This window comes from Staurois parvus, unplaced genomic scaffold (assembly GCF_062004578.1).
Source record: "Staurois parvus isolate SC_StPar_1 unplaced genomic scaffold, SC_StPar_1.0 ptg001664l, whole genome shotgun sequence".
NCBI classification, from domain to species: domain Eukaryota; kingdom Metazoa; phylum Chordata; class Amphibia; order Anura; family Ranidae; genus Staurois; species Staurois parvus.
In genome coordinates this window covers 188,783-212,919 of record NW_028319460.1, presented here as the reverse complement: position 1 = coordinate 212,919, position 24,137 = coordinate 188,783, and the positions used below count along the sequence as shown (strand labels likewise).

General features: G+C 41.8%; 1 long non-coding RNA gene across 1 annotated transcript; it reads right to left on the bottom strand.

Annotated features, from left to right (window-relative positions):
- Positions 1 to 8,277: 8,277 nt before the first annotated feature.
- On the bottom strand, positions 8,278 to 15,040 carry LOC149434832 (uncharacterized). Its single transcript, XR_016308612.1, has 2 exons — positions 14,904 to 15,040; positions 8,278 to 8,954 (listed from the first exon to the last, which is right to left on the bottom strand). It is a non-coding gene; the product is annotated as an uncharacterized LOC149434832 (long non-coding RNA).
- Between the last annotated feature and the right edge of the window lie 9,097 nt (positions 15,041 to 24,137).

Sequence of the window (24,137 nt, the reverse complement as noted above, 5' to 3'; positions counted from 1 at the left end):
CCGCTCCGCCTGAGGGCCCGAGACCTGCCGCTCCACCCGGGGGTCCGGCGCCCGCCGCTCCGCCTGAGGGCCCGAGACCTGTAGTTCCGCCTGGGGGCCCGGCGCCCGCCGCTCCGCCTGGGGGCCCGATGCGTGTCGCCCCGCCTGGGGGCCCGATGCCTGTCGCCCCGCCTGGGGGCCGATGCCTGTCGCCCCGCCTGGGGGCCCGATGCCTGTCGCCCCGCCTGGGGGCCCGATGCCTGTCGCCCCGCCTGGGGGTCCGATGCCTGTCGCCCCGCCTGGGGGTCCGGCGCCCGCTGCTCCGCCTGAGGGCACGAGACCTGTCGCTCCACCCGGGGGTCCGGCGCCCGCCGCTCCGCCCGAGGGCCCGAGGCCTGTAGTTCCGCCTGGGGGTCCGGCGCCTGTCGCCCCGCCTGGGGGCCCGAGGCCTGTCGCTCCATCTGGGGGTCCGGCACCCGCCGCTCCGCCTGAGGGCCCGAGACCTGTAGTTTCGCCTGGGGGCCCGAGGCCTGTCGCCCCGCCCGGGGGCCCGAGGCCTGTCGCCCCGCCCGGGGGCCCGCGGCCTGTCGCCCCGCCCGGGGGCCCGCGGCCTGTCGCCCCGCCCGGGGGCCCGCGGCCTGTCGCCCCGCCCGGGGGCCCGAGGCCTGTCGCCCCGCCCGGGGGCCCGGTGCCTGCCGCTCCGCCCGGGGGCCCGGTGCCTGCCGCTCCGCCTGGTAGCCCGATGTGCCTCTGCCCGGAGTCCTGCCCGATGTGCCTCTGCCCGGAGTCCAGCCCGATGTGCCTCTGCCCGGTGTGCCTCTGCCCGGCGTCCAGCCCGGTGTGCCTCTGCCCGGCGTCCAGCCCGATGTGCCTCTGCCCGGCGTCCAGCCCGGTGTGCCTCTGCCCGGAGTCCAGCCCGGTGTGCCTCTGCCCGGAGTCCAGCCCGGTGTGCCTCTGCCCGGAGTCCAGCCCGGTGTGCCTCTGCCCGGAGTCCAGCCCGGTGTGCCTCTGCCCGGAGTCCAGCCCGGTGTGCCTCTGCCCGGAGTCCTGCCCGGTGTGCCTCTGCCCGGTGTGCCTCTGCCCGGAGTCCAGCCCGATGTGCCTCTGCCCGGTGTACCGCTGCCCGGAGTCCTGCCCGGTGTGCCAGTCTTTGATATCCCGCCAGTTACCAGACCCGGGCGGTGGAACATTTTTCCCAGCTAGGACTGTTTGGAGCGTCCTGAGGCCGCTCCTTGAGGGGGGGTACTGTCAGGAATGGACTGGCCAGCAATGGTGGGACTCACCTGCCTTTTGATCTGCAGTACCAGGGCTGGCCAGCGGGTGCTCCCAGCAATCAGAGACTCAACCTTTCAGCCAGCTAACACCTGGAACTGATGATACTGGTGTATTTAAGGGATGGCCAGACTTGCAGACTCTGCCTTGGTGTTGTGTTTGTCCTGGGCCCTGTATCTGTCCTGCATCCTGTTTCTGTTCCTTTGCTACCTGTTCTGATCCCTGGCTTGTGACCCTGACCATCCCTCTGCCTTACCCTCTGTACTACGCTGCTTGCTACCTGTTCTGATCCCTGGCTTGTGACCCTGACCATTCTCCGCTTGCTCCCCCTGTACCTACCTGCCCAATTGATATTGACTCGGCCTGCCTGACGACGCTTGCTTGTATGTACTATTATCTGTGGGTGGTTGGTTGGGTTTGTTTGCACTGTATTATGTTTAGTATTTACTGCGTTTATGTTTGTATTGTTAGTGTTAATAAATTACATTGTTTATAACATATCTGAAGTCTGCGTTTCCCTGCTTCAGTCACACACCTCTGGTCATACCTGGGAGCCCTGACAGACATATTAATTTTTCAGCTCTATTACCTTTAACCACAGGACACAAGCTTAGCTGATGCCTTAAATCTACCTATTTGCTTTGAATATTATATCATTTTAGGGCTGCTGGATTAGATTAAATCTGTCATTATGCTACAAAAGAATAGTGCTGAAATATGAGATATTGTTTTCTGATCCTTTCTGGTCCTAACATGTACGGCTTATTTATGGAATCATTATGTTGAACTGTATCAAATCCTTTGCTGAAATCAAGAGCGGCTATGTCCACAGTATCACCCTTGATATAGTCAAAAAATTCATGCAGATTAGTCTAACATAATCTGCCCTCAGTAACATTTATGCTTTACTAAGAGCAGATATGAAGTAGGCTAAAAGATAGATACTGTATCACTCAGATCAGAGACCAGTCAATAGTGCTGTATTACACAGCTCTGTACCAGGTCCAGTTCTATTTAATCTGTTTTAAAGTGAAATAGGGTTGATATTCCTGGACGCGGTTGTAACATGGAACATGCTTTGGCATTGTTGGAAGATTGGCCATAGCAGTGTAAACTGCAGTCCAAGATATCTAAATGCTCACTTAAGGAAACCTAATCCTCTGCAAGTGTATAATATTGGGGTACAGTATTATCTAGAACTACAGAGGAAAAAGACTTGGAGATACGTATTTCTGATTGCAAAATGAACAAGCAGTGTGACCAGGCAATAAATGAAAGCAAATAGAAAATGAATGCATTTGAGCACATATTATTTTTCACGGTCAAAGACTGATTCATCACAGTTATACGTTTGGGACTTTGTGCTATATGATTTATGAATATTGTTCATTTATGATCACATGTATTTATATTTGGTTAATATTTGTTTCACTTTAATCACCTATCACTTATATTTAGTCACATTCTTGATGGCATGTTTTTGGGATACACATTAGGTGCACCACTGTACACCTATATATTTACTCATACTATTTGTGTATTCACCAATTTAATATCGAGTTTTTTATTTAATTTTTTATGTCAATTATCACATGGTATTAGCGCTACACCACCATATGTACCTATGTTTCATCTATTCTAGTCTAGTTAGGTGTCAGCAGCTTCTTCGTTTTTATATCTTTGGCAGCGCATGAGTCCACCCCCCTTTAAATAGTATTCTAAAATGCTTCACAAGAGTGATCACCAACAGGAAGAAGAAGATCCTAATTCACTTATGTAGATCTTTAGTTAGATCTTTTTTAGAATACTGCTCTGGAAACCTAACTTACAAAAAGATATTAATAAGATAGAACAAGTCTGGAGATGGGCAACAAAAATGATGAAAGGTCTGAGGGATAAAACATATCCCTCTCTAGGAGAGTCTACAGAACTCTAATATGTACAATTCTGAGTAAAGAAAGGGAAGAGAGGACATGCGGGAAACCTTTGAATACATTAAGGGTTTTAGTTTCAAGAGGGCGGTGTTTTCAATATATAGCTAAGATCAAGAACATGGGGACATGACCTCCACCTAGAAGGAAGCAAATTCAAAACTAACCTTGGAAAGTATTATTGTACAGCAAATAGTTGATGCTTGGAATAGGCCTCAACCAGAAATGTTTAGTCAATCACAAGTAAGTCAATTAAAACATGCTGTTCAAAAATCCTGTCATTGTTGTCATTGCTTATATTTTTCTTGACATACCTTGGTGAGTGTATAAGAAGGAATATATATGAAATAAAAAGTGAGACCTATACTCCTGCTATTTCTGCTGCTCTCTGTACATTAGAAGTAGCTTTAAAGACTATAACTAGACTACTACTACTACTAGTATGAGTTCTACTACTAGAACTAGAGTAAATTGTTACTGTGTGTCATGTAAACTTCAAAATGGGGATAAGGGCCTGTTACCATAATGTAACCTGCAGTTATAGTGAGACCTATCTCACAGGTCCTTGCAAACACTAGGACCACACTTCCCTCTTGGTGCGCCCAACTTTGTCTGGTTTAGCTCCTTACCAAGCCACAGAATGGATTCCGATCCCCAATGTACTTTCAGCATGAACAGTTAATTGATCATCTTAGAGAGCAGCAATGGCATGAAGCTATTGTACACTATCTCTCCTTATTGTAGATCCTGACCACCTCTGCTATACGATCAGACCAGGCTATTGCTTATGATGTATAGGAGTGATTAATGTTCAAGAAACTTTCACTTTACTCAGTTTATTTCATTTATTTCAATTTTCCCTTAGTATAGTGAATGAAGTGAAGCTCTGCTGAATTCCTTTATCTTTTTTTTTTTATTTTCCTTGCACATGATAGGGTATTGTTTGCAAAGTGCATTTTTACCACATCCTCTAAGCTAAGAGAGAATCGTTTTGCAATTTGAATGCCACATTTGCCCTATTTGTCTTTAGTAAATCAATCCCAGTGTGTTTCTGCACAATGTCGACATCAGTAGAAGTTTCTTGTACAAGTGTAGTCTTACAACATGGCTTGAACTTCTGCAGGTAGACTTTTGGTTACACTTTCTCTTAGCTCTTCTGTCATGAGAACCAGAGAGCACACAGAGACAGATTGCACAGAACCCAACGGGCGGGCGTTTATTGGGGAGGTTTTTGGGGCACAGGCAACAGTTCCTTTAGTCCACAGATCCACACCAGACACAGCAACACAGTAAAGTTCTTTGGAAGGCAATATGGAACAACAGGGGTATGGTAATCCACAGGGTTCGATAAGGCAAGGGTGGGGTGGTTTTGTGGGACTTCGGGTTCCTGGGGAGTATTGGGCTCAGTCTTTTGGGCAGCATGGGGTTAGTCCACTTACTGGATGCAGGGAGCCGGACACAGAGGGCTACAGTCCACACCAGCAACACAGGGTTAATCCACACAGGCAGCTCCAGGCAGGGAAGAGTTAAGTCCGTTCGGCTCACGGGCAACAAAGAGTGAAATTCAGGCAGGGAAGATGTCCAGTCCACAGGCTCACAGGGAACAAAAAGTATGTCCAGCCAGGGAAGATGTCCAGCCCGCAGGCTCACAGGGAACAAGAGGTAAGTCCAGGCAGGGAAGGGGTTCCAGGCAGCAGAGAGTTTACCCCACACAGGAGAGGGAGCAGCCGGGCCGTCCGGTCAGCCAGGGAGAGGAGAAGGGGGACGGGGGATGGTCATATTAGAGAAGCTGGCACTGCAGCACAGTCTTCTCTCACACACATAGCCAGGAGAACACAAAGGGGGGTTGCCCTGCTCTCTCAAGTACAGAGCTGGGCTCCTTGCTGCTGCAGTGGTAACCTGAGACTTCCTGTCGGGTTACCATGGCAATGGGCCCCATCCCCCAGGTCTCTGGACTGCCCAGGGAACAAGGCCTTTGTCCCTGTAAGGCATGAAGGGGGCAGGGAGGAGGGGTAACAGGAGTGGACCTATTTGTGGATTCCCTCAGCAGGGGGCCAGACTGCAGGCAACAGGGGCGTGAGGGGCTGCTGGGGGCTGCCTGTGTCAGGGACACAGAGGACTAGAAGTCCGAGCATGGACAGGACAGAAGAGTGAGGGTCTGCTGAGGGGTGGGGGGTGGCAGGCAGCAAGCCTAGAGGATGGGGGGGAAGGGCCAGCTCCATGACACCTTCTATTTCAGAGGGGGAGAAGAGTCCAGAGTGCCAACTACCAAGTTACCATGTTATACTGTAACTATAACTCTCTATTTACATGCCCCCTAGATTAAACAAACAGTATATCCTCTATATGAGGAGGGGAAGGGGTTGGTCACTATTTTGTTGGCCAGCCTGGAGTTGAGCCTAAATTGAAATATAGTATTAAAATAAATGTGGATAGTAATACAGTCCCTACAGTACTTTATCAGGATGTAGATCTCTAACTAAAAGCATGACACTACAAGTGAAGTAATTTATTACCTGTAACAAAACAATAAAGTTACCTTTATTTAGCATCTTTAAAAAATACTGCATTTTTTTGGATATTATTATAATACAGGATTTATATAGCGCCAACAGTTTGCGCAGCGCTTTACAAAATGAAGGTAGACATAACAGTTAGAATACAATTTGGTACAAGAGGAAACAGAGGGCCCTGCTCGTTAGATACATATCATACTGGATGATACATCATTAGCCATATGTACTCACTGTCTTTCAGCTGAAGTTCTAATGTAGAAACATCAGGTTTATAACAAAATTATGTCCTGATCCTTCAATTCAGTTTATAATGGTTAGGGGTGAGCTAAAAGAAAAGTATTGTTAAAAAAGAAATGAAAAGGCAGCTTGTAAGCATGTTAGAGCTAGTTAGGTAGGTGCTGTCCCAGCCAGGAGGGTAGGGGTTAATGGTCTCACAGGTTGGAATTCTTGGGTTTGACCAACTGCACCTGTGAGTATAAATTGGGACAGTGACCCAAGTCAGAGAGCGTGCAGGAGGCCGATGGCCTGTACCTTTGGCCTTGGTTTAAAGTCTGGAGGATCTGCTTTGAGAGAAATCTGGTCCACTTCCCGAGCCCTGGCCATCTGCCTGGAATCCCACGAAGATAAAGTCACCTGGAAAAGGTGTAGAGAGGGTGCAAACACCTTGTACATCATAAAGACTTGGGGGTCATCACGAGGAGACCAACTTCTGGAACTTGCCTTTGCCAGATAAAGCAACTATGTGAATTCACCTTTGCAGGTATGCCGGGACAGCACATAGCCTGGTTAGGACTAGGGACTCAGGAAAATGGACCAATTTGTTGAAGTTCTGTTGAATTTTGTAATGTTGCACATAACTCAGTAAAGCATTGAAACTTTGCCTTTTGCCTGGTCTGAAATTACTCAAAGGGGTGTAATGCAAGTAATAACTTCACACTTAGTCTACAGCTCAGGTCACTAGTACATGGGGTAGGAAGAGTTTACATGCTATGAGTCACCTTAATGCAAGTTACACTTGTGGTTGTTAAGCGCAATGGAGGTACAGTCAGCAAGCAGCCTGCCAGTGGAATATACCTGTTATAGGAGGAATTGCCTCTTGCTGAGAAGGAGAGGTTGTCAGCACTCCCTATGCTGATATGTGCATGGCAGGGCTCCATGTTGCTACCAGGACCAGTAGTGGGAAATGCTGGACAGGTGGCTTATTTACACAGGGACATGAGAGTTACTGTAGAACAGTTTTTGTGCAAGTGTACATGGTGCATGTTCATCTCTAAGAGTAGAGGCCTGCTATAAGGTTGAATTTTCCATGACAGAAACTTCAGCCTTGTCCCAGGGCAATAGTAAAAATGGCACTAAAGCAAAGTTACCCCATGTGTGTGAAGTAGAGAGAGAGAGACCCTGTACTAGGTCCCTAGCAGAGCCTAGAAGAACCTCCCCCCAGGGGTAGACCTCTCATGTATCCCAGCGCGTTAATTGGAAAACATGGAGGACATGACAAACAACCAACACCCTGCTGCTGCCCCACCTACCCTTACTAGCTATTGCCCTGAGGGACATTTACCAATGCCAAAAATTTAAAAAATATATATATTTTTTAAAAGTATCACTTCCTGCATAGAATTGTCATCTCTCCCTAACAGTCCACCATACACTAACATTATGGCTGCTGGGAGCACACCTTTTTATAGAAAGGGGGCAAGGTTATCAATCCCTAAAATTAATTGCTCCTTTAAATCAAGGCTGACCAGGGAGAATGGCTATGCACACCATTATAGGTCTTTATTTTTCATGGCAAATCTGCAAAGTTTTTGGCCAAAGGTTTCTGAACTTTGCAAATCCTGGGGATTTGCCATAAATCAATGGTATTTGCATATATTGATTGTTTTACAACTATATAAAAATCTAACAAAATCATGATGAATTCATCTCCATGCCGCTAGGTTCCCAGGTTGAAACTGTAACTCACCAGACTTTCTTCAGTAGTGTTAGTCAGCTTTTTTTTATACTATCTGCACTGGCAAAGCCAAGGCTTCTATAAACTACCATCAACTCATTATATTACATACAATTAGTGGGGTTATAAATCATGAATTTTGGAAGCCAAAATGTCAATTTTGTGATGGCTTTGTTTAAGCAGAGACATGGGTGTTTGTTATTGTTTCCACTAGAAATAGCTAAGTGATGGGTGCAGACTTCCTGTAGGGTGGATCCACATCAATATGCATGTGCTAGTTCATTTCATTCTTCATTCTGACACATAACAGTATAAGCTGAAGAGAAAGAAGACTGTGTTTAACAGAGCAAATGATCAAAGAGGTGTCAGCTATAATATTTTTCATACTTCAAAATCAGTGGGCAGCTTCATATGTAAATAGCTGCTGGACCTTCACAATGTATCAGACATTATCTTAGCCTAATTCCCAAAGAACTGCAGAGGTATTACAGGTTTCAGATGTCCCATGGTGTGCAAGGAAAGAGAAGAAGAATATATACAGTGTGACTTTAGAAGCACAGTGCTACTTGTGTTTCTAAATGGAAGAGTTGGATGGATTATCACAAAACTCCAAATGTTTCACAGATGAGGTGTCATCGCGTGGATGTTTATTAAAGGATTTCTGGACTAGAATCAACACTCATCTGCCAGGTGGCCATTAAAGTATTAAAAACCCTGCCATTCGTTGAGTATGTGATGTTATCCGCAAGCCTGTGTTTTGCCCTGTTCTGCATTGACATCACTTACTGTAGCTTTCTTTCATCTGGAAGTTGGGAATGACAGCAGGAGAGTGCTGTATTTGGCAAACCAGAGGTATTATGCTAGTGGTGAGCAGTCATTAATGTCAAGTTTGATGTATTTGTTACTGCATAGTTCCTTAATAGCAGGTTAATTGTAGCATATGAGTGATAGTTTGTCACTGATCCACATCTAGATCTTTGCTTTTAGGGTTTACTGGTGAGGAGATTCAAGCCCAGGGAAGAATTTCTGCATGTGCAACAGCTGCTGTGATTTAAAATCAACACATTTTGATTTATTTTTTATTAGAACTCTTGTTTTTACTGCTCTTTGTTACTCTCCTTTTATTATAGCATCATATACTATAAACTCAGATGCTGCTCCCCTTCCAGGTAGATTGATGCCCATCATCATCCAATCCATTTTCTTTGAGCCCAGGCTGTAAATACAATGCCCTTTGGGGGCACAGCATCAAGCAGAAAAAGAGAAGGAAGGACTGATGACATCTTCAGATGAGGCAAAAGACTGCAAATAAAAGTACACATTGGATTCAGTGAAGGGGAAGTGAGGGTTGGTTAGAGTTCCACATTAAAGTGAAACTATTATAACACTTGCCCTAATTTCAAAACAAAGTGCATACGTAAGATTTTGGTCATTTGGAAATATCCACCTCCTTCCTCCAGTATAATACAACATAAGGCTCGTTGTGCCATTTTAAAATGTTTAAAATATGGCAATTCATCCCAAAATGCAAACTGACCCAAAATCTTACTTTTTACCACTCCATCCAAAAAATAGTAGTTAGGCTTAGTTTAAATAATAGTTTTTTCTTAAAAAAAAAAAAAAGTTCCACGTGCCCATAACAGCCGCTAATATCTTGTTTTTATGGCTGAATGCCAGGCTGTTATGGGTATTTTCAGAGCTTGCTACTATCCCCTGTACCGCCACCCCCTACATTCCTATTGGCCCATTACTATGATGAAATGTCAAGAAGGGGTTGGCAAGCTTTTACACACTCTAAGAAGTTCTGAAGCTTTGCTAAAGCTTTTTTTGTTCTTTAATCCATGAAACATTGACACTGACTTTTGTAGATTGCTTCCATGGGTATCTATGTTACTAGAAATACATATGTAATACTATTTTCCAGCTGTCAAATAGGGTGAACAGTAATACACTGCTTTTATACCAGTCATAAATCTTCAAATATCTTGAACAATACATGGTAAATATAAACAATATATTTTAGTACATTATGTAGTTTATTAAGTTAATTCTTTTCAGATAAGATTAGTAATGCAAACAGAATTTTTCATCTGGAATTACCTGGATTAACCTAACAATTTACATAGTAATCTGTTTTTGTTATTATCAGAATTAAAATGACACAATTGGATATTAATAATTGTAATTATTTAAGAGTCCAAAGTATCCATTGACATTAGAGGATTGTCACCTAATCCTGGAAGTGTTTTCTGCCAATAGCTGGGAAGTGAACAAGTAATTACACACCTAAGTAGACAGCCACAGCTGACACGCCCTTCTCCTCTTCATCCAAAATTAAAAGAAAAACATTTGGGTGCAATTACACTTTCGACTGTAAAGTTGATCTGCCCCTCCATTAAGATCTCCCATCCACTTACACACATACGCACACTGCACATATAAAAAAAAAATAAAAGCAGACATGCTCTTTATTCCAAACGCATTCTGGTCATTCTGGAGACATCCACATTTTTCCTATTCTCTTACAGTCATTCCTTTTGCACCATAACAATATGTACTCGACATTCGGTGCAGTAGTACTGACCGAAGTCAGTGTGATGACACACCCTGTGAGGCTGGGTACAGGGCAGCCGGGGCCCGAAGGAAGCGAGTTGAATCAAACTGGTATAATTTCACCCAGAACAGGAGCACTATCTGTGGGAAGGAGAAGACCTTCTATGTGGGATGGAGCCAGACTAATGGTAATTAACATTTTTAAAAGTGTTGGGCTGTTTATTTTGTATTTTTTCTCTGAAACAGAAGTTCAGCTTTAATATACTGTGGCCTCATTACTTCAAAAATATCTGTGAAGAGTTTCTATTGACTTAAACAGGTAAAATAAAAACAATCATACATGTTTCAGATTTTCGGTTTAAGAACTTTATGAAATATTGCTAGAGGCTTTCAAAGGGATAGTAGATGTCAACAATGTATTATGAACTATAAAACGAAACCGTCATAGGTTTATGAAGGAAGTGGAGTAGTAAACGTTTTCAGCTTCTCAAGTAATATTTCTTTATGTCTAATACAGCTGCCTCTTGGTATCCCCATTGGTGATGTAATGTTAACTTTTAGTCTGATGGTTTTGCAAGAAATATTTGTGGTTTGCATTCGGCGCTCTAGTCTGTATCATATAAACTATGAATGCAGTGCTTAAATCTGTCTAAATGGCCCCATAGACTGAAGATGCCCATCATCAACTAATTACAAGGCCCGGAGCTAACATCTGACAGTTTTGCTGTGTACGAAAAACATGCTTACCTTTTCTGTAGGCCAAAATTCTCAGCTCTCCTTAACTGTCTGCCAGGGAGCCAAAGGAGGTCTTTCAAATGATCACTTTGCCTAAAAGTGTGTTTAAAGTCAACGTTTTCTTCATTAGTGCAATGGGAGGGCACTATAACTAACTATATGCAGAAATCAAAATTCATCTAGTATACAGAACCGTTTGCCAGTAAAAGATATTAACCCATGCCTCCATTCATTCAGTAAAAACAGAGGTCTCAGTTGGATATAAAACCTAAAGTCTACTTTTACTGTTGTCTAGTGCTGTTGAAGGTTTTTATAGGGTTTTCTTTGTTGATGAACAGCTGTGTGCTAAGGTAATTTGTTCTTGTCTTTGCTTATCTTTATAGGCATGATGTTCTTGATATTATTGCACAGCACTGTCTTATAGAGAATGTCGGGATAAGGATGCCTGTCCCATTGCAATAATGCTCATGTGTAGCCCAATGAAGAGCAGCGAGGAGGAATTCTTACACAACTTTATTGGTAAAGAGAATGATTGGGACTTCTTGGAATGGACCAAAGTTCCACAAAGTGATCTATATTGATTACTAGGGTTCTAAAGGAAGGATAAAATGGCTTGGTCAGTAAACGTCTGGCAGTCATTAGTTGGTCAATAACTGCTGGAGGGTTGATTCTGGTCAATTAACCACTTGCCTACCAGGCACTTTCACCCCCTTCCTGCCCAGGCCAATTTTAAGCTTTCAGCGCTGTTGCACTTTGAATGACTATTGCACGTTCATGCAACACTGTACCAAAATTAAATTTTTATCATTTTTTGAGACATAAAGAGCTTTCTTTTGGTGGTATTTAATCCCACTGGGTTTTTTATTTTTTGATAAACAAACAAAAAAAAACAAATTTTTTAAAAAAAAATAATTTTCTTAGTTTCTGTTATAAAATTTAGCAAACAGGTAATTTGTCTCCTTCACTGATGTGCACTGATGGAAATTTATATGCAGCACTGATGGGCACTGATATGCAGCACTGATGGGCACTGACGAGGAGGCACTGATGAGGCTGCACTGATAAGCGTCACTGATAGGTGGCACTGAACGTCACTGATAGATGGCACTGACTGGCGGCACTGATGGACAATGACTGGTGGCACTGATGAACACTGACTGGCAGCACTGATGCACTGATGGACACTGTTGGAACTGCACTGATGGACACTGACAGCTTTGATGGACAGTGGCTGGCAGCACCGATGGACACTTCTGGGATTGCACTTATGGATATTGTTGGGGCTGCACTGATGTCCCCTTGGGGCTGCACTGATGTCCTGATGTGTATATACAGTTGCCAATTACCGGCCTGATAACCGGCAACTGTATTTACATTGTGATCAGCTGTGTCATGCGATACATCACATGGAAAAAGGGCACTGTGATTGGCCCTTTACCATGTCATGTGATCAGCTGTGTCCACAAGACACTATGGCAGTCATTAGGTGAGTACACTCACTTCAAACTCTGTTGTAGAACCAATAAGTACATCAATAGAGACTGGAGTAGTGTCATACTGTAGAACCGAATGCAGAATGTCAAATATTGACAATTCACCATTTTAACAACCATAATGGCAACTGGTGAGACCAAGAAATAGTGTCAACAGTATTCACAAGAAACTTATTATTAGGATTATTAATTATTATTATTACTACAGTAATATTATTTAAAGTAATATTTATTACATTATTTTCAAATAATAGAAGTATGGGGGTCAATGAACAATTTGAAATTTTCACTTCAGGGGTTAAGGAGTGGAAGAGTTTGAAGACCCCAGGATTAGATGATGGAAACACGAAAAAGAGAAAGCAACAGTTCTGCACTGTTCAATTTCTGGAAGATAAGCTTAGCCATATGAGTATATATTTATCGCTCCTTTTTTCTGACAATTGTAATCAACCGGCACCCAGTTCCCTTTCTTGGGACTGGGAGTTGGGCGTTACCTGGACATTTGAGCTGGAATTGAAACATGCTTCCAACATAAACACACGTGTAAGTTATTATTTTGTTTCATAGCTTTGTATGAGTTATGATATGATATATTATTCCTGTATAAACTAAATCTCACTTATAACTTGCATAATTTCACTCCACCTCTTTCTGATGAAGTGGGCCACATAGCCTGAGAAACTTATTTAAGATTTGTGCCTGTACCCCACAAGACAGATCATTTTGCCATTATTACTTATAAAGTCAGCTCTGACAGAATATATACATTGTTCACATTTGGGGTTGTAATTAGGTAGTGAGTATTTCAGTGGAAGAATGGTTAGACAAATATAAGTATATGTGCTGTCAATTGAAAACAAACTCTACATGTATGGGAAATGCATTTTCTTCATGTCTTTATGATTTTAGACACAATATTTATACCGATAAAGATATGGTTTTTAATGGCAATCTGAAATGAGATTAGCAGTCACAACTTAATTTTCTTATATACAGCAATATTTTACCAAATTTAATAAAAATACTTCTATTACTATGTGAGCCCCACTGCAGAAATTTGGCTTGCTTCTAGACAGGTGACCATACAACTCCCTAATGTATACAGAGACAGCTATAAACATCTGACAGAGTTCTATCCTTTCCCCGCTCTTTGCAAAATTTAAAAAAAAATTGTTTGTTCTTTAAAGCACATTTAATCTTGTCATTTACAAAAATAGCTAGAAGGTTAGTATGTATCTTCTGCCATAAAATCCCCCCACACACACACACCTGCTAGTACTTATTGAAGTGTACACTGCACTGTCTATATACCTTAGTCTATGATGTTAAGGGTATGAGTCCAATGCCAAGAAGACATAACTCCTGTGTGCATGTGTGTACATTTTGTCATTCTGGCCCAACCAACCAAGATGGTTGCAGACTCTGGATCCAGAAGAAGACCAGAAAAAAACAGTAAACCCTGGTGACAGTGATGAGAGGGAGCGCAGACAATGTATCCCCAGGGAAAGACATCTTGCATGGTAAGAGTGCCAATATGTGCTATGCATAATTGCACATTATGGCTAAAGCCCACATACCAGTATGTGGACATTAGTTCCACTTCCACAACAAGGGAAGCACTGTCAAATGGCTAGGTAAGAAGAACAACAAAAAAAGTGTAATGTTAAGTTATAAGAGTAGAAAACAAGGATTGAAAATATGGTAAACCTTAAGATAAAGATGAATGTACTATAGGTTTACACCAATCTTACTACTGCACCACATGGACATTTTAGGTACATTCTCTAGGTTTAGAAATTAGTTTAATAAATGGTAGTGTCATGTTAACTAAAGTCATGTGTTAACAAAGGTCCTTTATTTTATCACCACAAATCCAGAAAAAACAGCTCTTCGGGTCTAGTGGCAATAAAGCAAGCAATATACCCAGTACTATTCATAATACTTCCCAAAACCTCCCCAGACCATTTTGGAAACACTACATATGCATTTTGTAAAAGCACTCTGTAGTTCATTAAACATTTTGAATGATAAACCAGTGGATGAGTTTATTGTTGGCTGCCACAGAGACCTGAATATGCCTCCAAAGGCAGCTCCTTGAGCAGTAACTTGTACAAAGAAGAGAAATTAAGGTTGTTCTATCGATATCTTCACTTGCAAAGAATACATAATAACATGCAAGGAAAATGAAAAAAAAGTATTTTTTGCTTGCACATTACTGGATTATGGAGGTTAGCAGAGCTTCACCTCACTCACTATCCTAAAGGAAAATTCCGTTGTAAAGCAAATGGGCTATTTGCCTTTAGTAAATTATACCCTCTGTTTTCATTCTCAGTTCCTGGACTAAAATATCCTTTCGCATTGTCAATGAAGGGGATGACAATCTTGCTGGTCTGACGTTTCCTAAGTTTCAATGAATTATAATAACACAGTTAAAGATTATCATAAAACCTTTCCAATCCCTTCCACCTACCTGGAAAGCTAAAGGAGGAAATTTAAAATTTCCCATACTGGGGTACTGTGGGACACATCCATATAGTTAAACATCTTGCTTGCTTCCAACCAAATTCTTTTTGCAAGCCTTTGTATTATCATTCCTCTCTTCACCGGATGTATTGAAAGAGATTCTAAGAAAGCAAAGAAGTGTATATGTTTAAAATACTGTGTTAAAAGTAGTTCCAAGTTTGAAGGGGTTCCTTTGCCAAAAGTAGTTCTGGGGTTGGGGATCAGAAAATTTGAATCTACGTATATTTTTTTCTTCCAAAAACACCTTACCTTAGATTTGGTTTTCATCAAATAGTTGATATGTTTTTTCCCAGCAAGATTCAGCAACCCATGGAGTAGGCACGACTCCAAAAGCTACATAACCACATCCAGCAGACACATTTCATCCAGACTTGCATTTTAGTAGTAGACTGGGGTAATAGCACTGCTGGCTTTGTTAACACACCTTCAATCATCCTTCACCTCTTCTGGTGTCATCTAGGTTAGATCATGAACAAGAGACTTAAGGAAGGTTGCATTAGGAGGAGTAGAAAAACATCAGTGTCAGATACAGAATATTAAATTTTTTTGCACAGGGTTTAGGAACTTGACACGGCAAATAATGATACTGTTGATTTCTTAAAATATTCCATCTGTTTCTAAACCAGGTTTTGCCACCATTAAAAACTACTAAAACATTCTACTACAATTAAAATACTGTAGGACCATGTGAGCTAGGAAAAATTAAAGAAAGCAGAAAAATATACTTACGTTTCAGGATGTTCAAGTATGGTAAATGAAATGCTCTCCCTTTGTTTGCCAGAGAGAAATAACAGAAAAAAAGATGTCTCTCAGCTGGATATGAGAGTAGCAATGAAATAACTGCAAGCAAGCAGGCCAAATATCTATTTAGACAAATATTAATTTGTTACTATTTTGTTAGGCAGAACTGCAAATGTTTCCTACTATACATCTTCTGTTTATATCTAGTGCTTAACCTACTATCAACTTGTAAGTATGCAACCTTGTCCAAATTTAATCCTTTATCTTCTTTTAATATTCCATTTGATTCCAAAGCTAAATAAGTTGAACTTTTGTCAAAAACCCCTAATTGTTTCCATGACACCGGAAATCGGTACCCCAGATTTTCCCCCGGACTTTACAAACAAGAACAGGAGATTAGGCCAACAAGGGAAATCACATCTCATACATATCTGGCCTCAAGGTGGGCTTTGCTCTCAAGCTTACCTTGCCTGGCTTACAGACCGCCCTCTAGATTTCTGGAGTACTACCCAAACTGACACTGTCTGAAGGCATTCCAAAGATCTCACTATTCCCCATGCACTCTAACATTGTTTGAATCACTCTGCAGGAAAGGGGAACTGTCCAGGCATATCCTCTCATTGCTGTATGCTGTCCTGGCTGCGCTCAATGATGACCCATTCCCTTCATTCATGCACCAATGCGAATTGGACTTTGGGAACCAGGTCACCCCTCAACAAGTTGACCAGCTCTTCCTATTGCAACCCAGTACCAAGAAGTGGGATACAAAATTCTCTCAAGATGGTACCGTGTTCCTTATGTGCTGCACAAAATGGATGACAGCATTCCAGATACTTGCTGGTGCTGCAACTAAGCGGTGGGCATAATGTCTCATATCTTTTAGCAATGTCCCAAATTGTGGCCCTTTTGGGAGGAGGTGATAACCACCATCAAACAACTGACATCACTTGACCTTAGTGGGAACCCTGCTGCATGTCTCCCTCACTTGATGGACAGACTCATCTGGAAATATAAATAATCACTCACAATGTATCTTATAAATGTGGCCAAGGACTGTATTCTATCATTTTGGATGCAGCCACAACCTGCGCCTAGGGTCCTGTGGTATTCCAAAATCAACATCTTCCGCACGGAGGAACTGACTGCCACTCTAAACAACAATGAGGAAACTTTTAGGGAGAGGTGCAGCACCAATGGCTACTTGCAGACCCTTTCCCAATCTGAGTCGGCCACTGGAAATGCCACCTTATTGGCATCTCTTGGATTACGGATCTTGAGTAGTGTTGGACCTAAGTAGAGTGACCCTTTGGTTTACTTGTTATCCTTTTTCCACTTTTTCCCCTTTTTCCCCTTTTTTTGTTCTCTCATTTACTTTTTCTCTTACCCCACCCTCCTAATTATCTGTTAGCCTACCTCATCTGAAATTTCAAATGGGCTAATCCCATTCTTGAGTATGATCAAGCTCTACCCCACCCTTTAGAACCTTCGTGCTGTCAGCATAACTAGATCAGAGATGTTTTCTCCTTTTTACATTACTCTTACTGATTCTTGTTATTGTTAAATACGTAACTACTAAAAGACCAGTTACAAATTCTAGTCTTAATCAAGTTATGTTATGCACTTGACTACGAGAGAGTCAGTTCAGCCTAACTGAATGTTGTTTCTGGATCAGCAGCTGAAGTCGAGTAAAATGTTTATCTTTATTATTTTTAATTTGCTTAACTCAGCTTTTGTTCTTTTATCAATTTTTTCTACTTAATGGCTTATTGCAATTGTGTTATCATAGCCTCACGCACCATGTGTTTTGTATAATGTCTGTAATCTGCAAAGCCACGAATAAATAAAGACTTAAAAAAGAAACTAATTTTCAAAAATGTTTTGGGGAAATGAAAACTCTCAATTTTGCTACTGACCAACTGAAAAGAGGACCAGACCTGAAGTTAAAAATTCGACATTTGATTTGTTTTGAAAGTAGAGGTCTCCTTTATGAATTAGGAAAACGTACTGCTTTGACCAATTTTTTTAGTTGTAAAATAAAATAAAAGCCTAGATAGGTTCAAGGCTTAACAGGTACCATCACACTATATTTTATAACAAAGATTGGCAACCATACAAACCAATTTCCAAAAGAATCTGATTAATTAATAAAATGTCACTGTAGTAAAAGTTACTGACATTTGTGTTTTAGTGTTTCAGTACTATGGGAAATAAGGTTAACTGTGTAGAGACACTTTATCGGTGCTAATTTATCAGTAACATAGGGGCTACTCACACCACTGCAAAAACAAGAAAGTGAAAGATAACCCCAAAAAAGTTCAATTTACTGCACTAGAAAGTACTGTATATTAAATAATAGATATTGTTTGCAAGGTAGGCTAATTATTGAGCAAAAACTATGTTACCACTACATATTTTTTCATGGTATCCATAATTCAGAACAACTTTATTCAGTACATCCCTGGCAAATAGAACAGCTAAAGTGCATTAAAACAGATCTCCAGCCTAAATTAACAGCATACATATGAATAGTCCAATAAAATAACAAAATCAGCTTTTGCTTTCATAATGTCCTTTAATCCAGATGCTTTATCCACAGTAATTTTGTTATGCTGATAAATGTCCTCTGTTTAATGCTGTCATTTACCAAACTTCCTCTGAGCCCAGGTTGTCCTGGACTTACCACCAGCCTGTGACTGGACAGCGATGCGTCTCCTCCTATCAACATGCTTCTTGTTAGCACATGAACTGATTGGCGCCATGTTCTGCTTCTGCCTTTAATACTCCAGCCCTGCTGTAGAGGGATTGGAAGAGGTTGATACCAGATCAAATTCAGGTACTTACACTGCTGGCAATTTTAAAAGAGCCTTTAATGATGTATTAATAAATACAGAGCTGAATTAATTTGTGTTGTTTATATCTACCTAGATTTGAGTTTTGTCAAACCCAAAAACCAAAATAAAATATACTGCCCTGAATGGTCCTTCATCCTACCTGGAAGAACCTAAATCTACGTGGCAGCCATGAATCAGTGAGGGCCTTTGTCAGCAGGCTTTTGTTCATATCTCATTGCCACAAGTCCTAATGGTTTTTCCTACCTGTTTAAAAAATATTGGCATTAACCATTAGTATAACGTGAACCAGCTAACCCCCACCCTGCAGAAATAGTATCTCCTGTCATTATTGCAGTCACTTTTGGGGCAGTTAGACATGTAACATTGAATGTAAGAAATTTTCTAAAACAAGTACTTTAACCACTTACTTACCTGGCACTTTTACCCCCTTCCTGCCCAGGCCAATTTTCAGCTTTCAGTGCTGTCACACTTTGAATGACAGTTGCGCGGTTAGGCAACACTGTACCCAAACAAAATTTTTATAATATTTTTAGACAGATAGAGCTTTCTTTTGGTGGTGTTCTATCACCACTAGGGTTTTTTTGCTAAACAAACTTAAAAAGACTGAAAATTGTGAAAAAAAAGTTTTTTCTTAGTTTCTGGTATTTAATTTTGTAAACAAGTAATTTTTCTTCTTCACTGATGTTAGCTAATGAGGCTGCAGTGATGGGCACTGATAGGCTGCACTGGTGGGCATTAATAGGCGGCACTGATGAGGAAGCACTGGTAGGTGGCACCGATGGGCATTGACAGGAATGACTTGTGGGTATTGAGAGGCATCACTGATGGGCACTGAAAGGCAGCGCTCATATATGGCACTGATAGGAGGAACTGCTAGGTAGCACTGATGGGCACTGATAGGCGGCACTGACAGTCAGTGATATGCATCGCTGACTGGAACTGATAGGCATCGATGATTGGCACTGATAGTTGGCACTGATTGGCACTGAAAAGCAGCTCTGATATGCACTGACAGGTGGCATTGATGGGCACTGACAGGTGGCACTGATGAGGCTACACTGATTATCAGGGCACTGATCAGTGTACATGTCCCCTCTGAGGAATGCCATTTACGCGATGTCAGCGTGAGGAAAGGACTGCCGATAACCAGCATTTCCTTGTTTACATGTGATCAGCTGTGATTGGACACAGCTGATCACATGACAGAGCCCGTGTCATCTGCTCTTTACTGTGATCAGTGATCTGCTGTGTCCCAGGGATACAGCTCACCACCAATCGCTGTGCTGTGTGCCTCCGCAGTTATAGTGGGAGGACATCATATGACGTCCTCCCAGAACAAGAGAGCCGCCTCCCGTCCGTCATTTCCTTTTATGGTGGGCAGGAGTTGGTTAAAAGGATTACATAAACAGTTTATGTACTCTCTATTAAACTCAGGGGCGGACTGACAACTCATGGGGCCCCCGGGCAATAGGGGATCATGGGGCCCCTGTGTCCTTGCCCAAACTCAAAAAAGCCTATGAAAAAGGTACCAGGGGCATCTCATGGGGCCCCCTACTGACCCCGGGCCCTCGGGCAGTGCCCAAGTTTCCAAATGGTCAGTCCGCCCCTGATTAAACTATAGGCAAAACTTTTTTTTAGTTTTGGATAGAGTGGAGATGGATTAGACCACCTCTTGATTTGTCACCAGCACAGGAATTAGAGAAGAAATCCCCCTGTGACCCCGGTGATAGTCTGTTATGGTTGTGGGAAAGGCAAATATAGGGAAATCTCCCCTACGGGACACAGTTGGCAAAAATCGGGTATAACCCTCCCTGACTGTATTCAAAATGAAAAACAAAGTTTTGCCTTTAGTTCCACATTCATGGATGTTACATGAGTGGTCTCAAAGAAATTATTTCACAATAGTTGCTCTTTTAACAGAACATGTCCAGTGTTTGCAATCGGCAATCCGGCTGCTTTGGGGATAAGACTGCCATTTGCCTGCTATCCACCTGTTATACATATTATATATTACTGTTTGCAAGTAATGGTAGAATTACATACAGAGTTCAAAACACCCCATCCACTAAGCCTGACTGTTTTATTGTGATGTGGGACTGTATAATGCTGGCATATTTTACTCAGCTCATAACTATTTATAACAACCTCTTCCCTTAGACCTTGCAATGTAAGCAGTCTGCTGAAGTCACATAGAGTATACTTACAGTATTTCCACTTTGGATATTAGTGGAGCAAACTCAACTTGGGTTTTTTTTTTTTATTACCAGAAACAAACCCTAAAGATATGAGAATACATACATATTCCATAGTGGGAAGAGAACCCAGGCTTCCTTCCTTGTAAGATAAGAGCTCTAACCACTTAAAGTGGTAGTAACCCACAACAGTAAAATCAGTCCGTATATGCAGTAAAGCATGTTTGTTATACTCACTGTGGAACCTAAGGGGTTAATCCTCTGCATTGTGTTATAAGGCTGTTTGATCCTTTCTTCTCTGATCCTCCCCTTCTTCCAGTGTCCCCCTCTTATCTCCTGATAAGACATATCGTGTGGAGATACTGCACATGCTCAATTTGGTGGGTATTGCTAGAGAGGGGTTTTTTTCATGGTAGAGTGCAAGTGATCAGCACAGGGCCAATCAGTACTTTCCAGACAGAGATCAGGGGTTCTGCATCCTCCTAGAGGAGAAATAAATCTCCTCCTACAAGCTTTAACATGTGCTCTGCTTGTCACTGATAGAAGTCATAAGACTGCTCTAACTGCTGATAAGAAAAGGTTTGCGGGAGAAATAAAGATAATTTATCCTGCAATGCAAAGCTTGCTGTCATGAACCTAACTCATTCATGAACTGTCATGAATAAATTAGGTTTTTGACAACTAAAGATAATGATCTGTGATTGGCTGGAGCTGGTCACATGGTACATGGTACAGGGTGCTGTGATTGGCCCCATGTATCATGTGACAGCTGTGGGACAATCACAGCTCACTAGGAGGAGAAGCAGAGCTGTTATGAATGAGATTGATTCATAACAGCTTTACTTACATTGTGATCATGTGATCACACAGTGATCACATGATCACCGGGTCCCATTTACCGGGATCTTCACTCCGTTGTATCCAGCGGAACACAGCAGTCGCGGGGCTGCAGTGCATTGCGAGCAGGTGGGCTGAAAGCGGTTAAAAAGGCTGTTTGATCCTGACTTCTCTAATCCTACCCTTCTTCCAGTGTCCCCCTCTTATCTCCTGATAAGACATATCACGTGGAGACACTCTGCATATGCTCAGATTAGCGTGTATTGCTAGAGAGGTTTTTTTTTCTTGGGAGACTGCATGTGATCAGCACAGGGCCAATCAGCACTGTCCAGACAGAGGTCAGGGGTTCTGCAGAAAGAAAGCTCCTCCTACAAGCTTTAACCAGTGCTCTGCTTGACACTGATAGAAGTCACAAGACTGCTCTAACTGCTGATGAGAAAAGCTATTTATCACTTTATATATACTAGAATAACTGCACTTCCATATTCCGTGTACTGTGGGAGACCAGATATAGTAAACGCAAAATCCTGGGTTTAGTAACACTTTAACCACCATGTTGCATAACTTAGCGATTGTTGTTGCTCTGAAGTCCACGTAATATTTGTTCTACACCTGTTATGCACTAGTTTTCCAAACAATCTGAAGATCAATTATGACTCTCATCTAGCATGTAGAATAATAGGTAATTGTGTCAGCTGTCAGAAATATGTTGCATTAGAAATTTTTGTTTTAAAGTCATAGTAATGCTTGAGGAAGATGAAGACGTCTGTGGCTGCCTTTGGAACCATCATTTGATCAATAGTTAAAACATATCCAAAGGGACAGAAGAGCTGAAAAATCCTTGTCAACACCACCACTGTGTTTTTAAATATACATTATATTTTCCACAGCACCACATGTCAGAGATATCATATATGAAGACAAAACTACAGTTATTAAGAGTGAAATGTTATATAAATGTGAAATATTAAAAATTCCGCTTGCCTATGGCTTTTGTGCAGGATGATTAGCTTTGGTAATAGAAGATTAAAAGTTTGCATTTAAAGGCATACTTTGGACCTGAACATAACATCAACTACTACATAAAATCATAACACCCATAAAACTATTTTGCTCAATACTGTTTAAACTTGTGCGGTGCTAACCTCAGTGGTACCTTTTTCACCCCCTCTGGCCTCATGGCTCACATGGGAGATGAAACATCTGCTCATTTTAAGACCTCTTCTTTCCCTGATTATATTTAATTACATAGAGTTTACCCCTAAAACTCAAGTGTTTATGTTGCCCTACAGACTTCTTCCACAGATAGGTTTCTGCCCCAGCCTTTGACAACTGGAGTCTACTGTGAAAAGATCTTCTTTTTCTCAGCTTTTCCCTAACCTTTTCACTTCTTCCACCCTATCCCTATAACTTTACTACTTCCTCTTAGAGTAAGTTGGACCCCCCACTAGCAACGTGTAACCCCCCGCACTCTAGTAATACCCACAGATTTGTTCGTGTGTGTCACCTTCCCATTTCTGCCTCATGTTTTCCTGCTCAGAGGCTCAACGAGGTCCTCATACCTCTAAGTTTCCAAGTAGACCTCCCTTTTTTACTTCACAAAGACAAGACTTAAATTTGCTTCTCTTAATGTGAGATGATTGAGTGTTCTGCAGAAAGGTTCCCAAGTACTTTATAACATGCACAAACAATGAATTCACATATTGTTTCTACTGGAGACACAGTTTAAAGAAAAGTGTGTACTGCACATGCCCTCAAAACATTATGTTAGTTGATATGTTACCAATACTCTTACTAGCAAAACTCCAGAGCCATAGTAATAGGACTACATTCCACTCTCCCAATCTTTGATGTACTGTATGCGAACTTCAAGATGATGAAGATTTATAGTTATGAAATGCAAATTCTATGACCATCTGTTTACACTATTGAATGCTTATTTACCAAAGCAGGGTAAAATAACCATTATAAGGGGTTCCTTTGAAAGCTTAGTACCTTTATGGATGGAGTTACTATTTTATAAGTTTACATGCATTTGGTGGTAGAACTCATTTTAGATACTATGGCCACTGAATCACATACATCTTTAGCTCAACTACATAGATCAAAATGTCAACTACATGATTTACAATTGATTGACTTATGGCATGTCTTATAACTTAATACTAGGGATTAGACTTGTCATCCGTGCACACACTCCTCATACAGTAGACTGGATTACGTAGTTCCTGATATTACACTGTATGCTTAGTTGGCTCCCCAAGGCACATATAGCTTCGCAACTATGGTTGGATCATGTCCCTATCTTCTTTACTGTCACTCCCCTCATACATCCAAACCTCTCTCTTCTCTTGGAGACTGAACAAAGTGCTAGTGCAAGACTTGGTGTCCGAAACAGCCAAAAATAAAAGTGGTTCCAGACTTCAGAACCAAACCTAACTACAAACTACATAGACTTATCAATCAGTTACTTATCTTCTCACATTCAAGAAAAATATCTCCAAACCTAATACATGAAAGTAGGTGCTACTACATCCATGAATAAGGCCAGTTTGGCTG